This window comes from Megalopta genalis, unplaced genomic scaffold (assembly GCF_051020955.1).
Source record: "Megalopta genalis isolate 19385.01 unplaced genomic scaffold, iyMegGena1_principal scaffold0032, whole genome shotgun sequence".
Lineage (NCBI taxonomy): Eukaryota > Metazoa > Arthropoda > Insecta > Hymenoptera > Halictidae > Megalopta > Megalopta genalis.
The window spans coordinates 680,001-684,255 of NW_027476101.1; positions in this window are offsets into that span (position 1 = coordinate 680,001).

Sequence of the window (4,255 nt, forward strand, 5' to 3'; positions counted from 1 at the left end):
TTGTTGTTGTTCTTGTTGTTCTTGTTGTTATTGTTGTTGTTGTTCTTGTTGTTCTTCTTGTTGTTCTTCTTGTTCTTCTTGTTCTTCTTCTTGTTGTTGTTGTTCTTGTTGTTCTTGTTGTTGTTGTTCTTGTTGTTCTTGTTCTTGTTGTTCTTCTTGTTCTTGTTGTTCTTCTTGTTCTTGTTGTTCTTGTTGTTCTTGTTGTTCTAGTTGCTCTGGTTGTTCCTGTTGTTCTAGTTGTTCTTGTTGTTCCTGTTGTTCCTGTTGTTCCTGTTGTTCTTGTTGTTCTTGTTGTTCTTGTTCTTCTTGTTCTTCTTGTTGCTCTTGTTGCTCTTGTTGTTCTTGTTGTTCTTGTTGTTCTTGTTGTTCTCGTTGTTCATGTTGCTGTTGTTCTTGTTGATCCTGTTGTACTTGTTCTTGTTGTTCTTGTTGATCTAGTTGTTGTTCTTGTTGCTCTTGTTGTTGTTGTTCTTGTTGTTCTTGTTGTTCTTGTTGTTCTTGTTGTTCTTGTTGTTCTTGTTCTTGTTGTTCTTGTTGTTCTTGTTGTTCTTGTTGTTCTTGTTGTTCTTATTGTTCTTGTTGTTCTTGTTGTTCTTGTTGCTTTCGTCGTTGTTGTTCCCGTTGTTCGTGTTCTTGTTGCTCTTGTTGTTGTTGTTCCCGTTGTTCTTGTTGTTGTTGTTGTTGTTGTTCTTGTTGTTATTGCTGTTCTTGTTGTTCTTGTTGTTCTTGTTGTTCTTGTTGTTCTTGTTGTTCTTGTTGTTCTTGTTGTTCTTGTTGTTCTTGTTGTTCTTGTTGTTCTTGTTGTTCTTGTTGTTCTTGTTGTTCTTGTTGTTCTTGTTGTTCTTGTTGTTCTTGGTGTTCTTGTTGTTCATGTTGTTCATGTTGTTCTTGTTGTTCTTGTTGTTCTTGTTGTTCTTGTTGTTCTTGTTGTTCTTGTTGTTCTTGTTGTTCTTGTTGTTCTTGTTGTTCTTGTTGTTCTTGTTGTTCTTGTTGTTCTTGTTGTTCTTGTTGTTCTTGTTGTTCTTGTTGTTCTTGTTGTTCTTGTTGTTCTTGTTGTTCTTGTTGTTCTTGTTGATCTTGTTGATCTTGTTGTTGTTATTGTTCTTGTTGTTGTCGTCCTTGTTGTTGTTGTAGTTTTTGTTGTTCTTGTTGTTCTTGTTGCTCTTGTTGTTCTTGTTGATCTTGTTGATCTTGTTGATCTTGTTGTTCTTGTTGTTCTTGTTGTTCTTGTTGTTCTTGTTGTTCTTGTTGTTCTTGTTGTTCTTGTTGTTCTTGTTGTTCTTGTTGTTCTTGTTGTTCTTGTTGTTCTTGTTGTTCTTGTTGTTCTTGTTGTTCTTGTTGTTGCTGTTGTTCCTGTTGTTCCTGTTGTTCCTGTTGTTCTTGTTGCTCTTGTTGTTCTTGTTGTTCTTGTTGTTCTTGTTGTTCTTGTTGATCTTGTTGATCTTGTTGATCTTGTTGTTCCTGTTGTTCCTGTTGTTCTTGTTGTTCTTGTTGATCTTGTTGATCTTGTTGATCTTGTTGTTCCTGTTGTTCCTGTTGTTCCTGTTGTTCCTGTTGTTCCTGTTGTTCTTGTTGTTCTCGCTGTTCTCGTTGTTCTCGTTGCTCTGGTTGTTCTTGTTCTTGTTGTTCTTGTTGTTCTTGCTGCTCTTGTTTTTCTTGTTGTTCTTGTTGTTCGTGTTGTTCTTGTTGTTCTTGTTCTTGTTGTTCTTGTTGTTCATGTTGTTGTTGTTCTTGTTGTTCTTGTTGTTATTGTTGTTGTTGTTCTTGTTGTTCTTCTTGTTGTTCTTCTTGTTCTTCTTGTTCTTCTTCTTGTTGTTGTTGTTCTTGTTGTTCTTGTTCTTGTTGTTCTTCTTGTTCTTGTTGTTCTTCTTGTTCTTGTTGTTCTTGTTGTACTAGTTGCTCGTGTTGTTCCTGTTGTTCTAGTTGTTCTTGTTGTTCCTGTTGTTCCTGTTGTTCTTGTTGCTCTTGTTGTTCTTGTTGTTCTTGTTGTTCTTGTTGCTCTTGTTGCTCTTGTTGTTCTTGTTGTTCTTGTTGTTCTTGTTGTTCTTGTTGTTCTTGTTGTTCTTGTTGCTCTTGTTGTTCATGTTGCTGTTGTTCTTGTTGATCCTGTTGTACTTGTTCTTGTTGTTCTTGTTGATCTAGTTGTTGTTCTTGTTGTTCTTGTTGTTGTTGTTCTTGTTGTTCTTGTTGTTCTTGTTGTTCTTGTTCTTGTTGTTCTTGTTGTTCTTGTTGTTCTTGTTGTTCTTATTGTTCTTGTTGTTCTTGTTGTTCTTGTTGCTTTCGTCGTTGTTGTTCTCGTTGTTCGTGTTCTTGTTGCTCTTGTTGTTGTTGTTCCCGTTGTTCTTGTTGTTGTTGTTGTTGTTGTTCTTGTTGTTATTGCTGTTCTTGTTGTTCTTGTTGTTCTTGTTGTTCTTGTTGTTCTTGTTGTTCTTGTTGTTCTTGTTGTTCTTGTTGTTCTTGTTGTTCTTGTTGTTCTTGTTGTTCTTGTTGTTCTTGTTGTTCTTGTTGTTCTTGTTGTTCTTGTTGTTCTTGTTGTTCTTGTTGTTCTTGTTGTTCTTGTTGTTCTTGTTGTTCTTGTTGTTCTTGTTGTTCTTGTTGTTCTTGTTGTTCTTGTTGTTCTTGTTGTTGTTGTTGTTCTTGTTGTTCTTGTTGTTATTGTTGTTGTTGTTCTTGTTGTTCTTCTTGTTGTTCTTCTTGTTCTTCTTGTTCTTCTTCTTGTTGTTGTTGTTCTTGTTGTTCTTGTTGTTGTTGTTCTTGTTGTTCTTGTTCTTGTTGTTCTTCTTGTTCTTGTTGTTCTTCTTGTTCTTGTTGTTCTTGTTGTTCTTGTTGTTCTAGTTGCTCTGGTTGTTCCTGTTGTTCTAGTTGTTCTTGTTGTTCCTGTTGTTCCTGTTGTTCCTGTTGTTCTTGTTGTTCTTGTTGTTCTTGTTCTTCTTGTTCTTCTTGTTGCTCTTGTTGCTCTTGTTGTTCTTGTTGTTCTTGTTGTTCTTGTTGTTCTCGTTGTTCATGTTGCTGTTGTTCTTGTTGATCCTGTTGTACTTGTTCTTGTTGTTCTTGTTGATCTAGTTGTTGTTCTTGTTGCTCTTGTTGTTGTTGTTCTTGTTGTTCTTGTTGTTCTTGTTGTTCTTGTTGTTCTTGTTGTTCTTGTTCTTGTTGTTCTTGTTGTTCTTGTTGTTCTTGTTGTTCTTGTTGTTCTTATTGTTCTTGTTGTTCTTGTTGTTCTTGTTGCTTTCGTCGTTGTTGTTCCCGTTGTTCGTGTTCTTGTTGCTCTTGTTGTTGTTGTTCCCGTTGTTCTTGTTGTTGTTGTTGTTGTTGTTCTTGTTGTTATTGCTGTTCTTGTTGTTCTTGTTGTTCTTGTTGTTCTTGTTGTTCTTGTTGTTCTTGTTGTTCTTGTTGTTCTTGTTGTTCTTGTTGTTCTTGTTGTTCTTGTTGTTCTTGTTGTTCTTGTTGTTCTTGTTGTTCTTGTTGTTCTTGTTGTTCTTGTTGTTCTTGGTGTTCTTGTTGTTCATGTTGTTCTTGTTGTTCTTGTTGTTCTTGTTGTTCTTGTTGTTCTTGTTGTTCTTGTTGTTCTTGTTGTTCTTGTTGTTCTTGTTGTTCTTGTTGTTCTTGTTGTTCTTGTTGTTCTTGTTGTTCTTGTTGTTCTTGTTGTTCTTGTTGTTCTTGTTGTTCTTGTTGTTCTTGTTGTTCTTGTTGATCTTGTTGATCTTGTTGTTGTTATTGTTCTTGTTGTTGTCGTCCTTGTTGTTGTTGTAGTTTTTGTTGTTCTTGTTGTTCTTGTTGCTCTTGTTGTTCTTGTTGATCTTGTTGATCTTGTTGATCTTGTTGTTCTTGTTGTTCTTGTTGTTCTTGTTGTTCTTGTTGTTCTTGTTGTTCTTGTTGTTCTTGTTGTTCTTGTTGTTCTTGTTGTTCTTGTTGTTCTTGTTGTTCTTGTTGTTCTTGTTGTTCTTGTTGTTCTTGTTGTTGCTGTTGTTCCTGTTGTTCCTGTTGTTCCTGTTGTTCTTGTTGCTCTTGTTGTTCTTGTTGTTCTTGTTGTTCTTGTTGTTCTTGTTGATCTTGTTGATCTTGTTGATCTTGTTGTTCCTGTTGTTCCTGTTGTTCTTGTTGTTCTTGTTGATCTTGTTGATCTTGTTGATCTTGTTGTTCCTGTTGTTCCTGTTGTTCCTGTTGTTCCTGTTGTTCCTGTTGTTCTTGTTGTTCTCGCTGTTCTCGTTGTTCTCGTTGCTCTGGTTGTTCTTGTTCTTGTTGTTCTTGTTGTTCT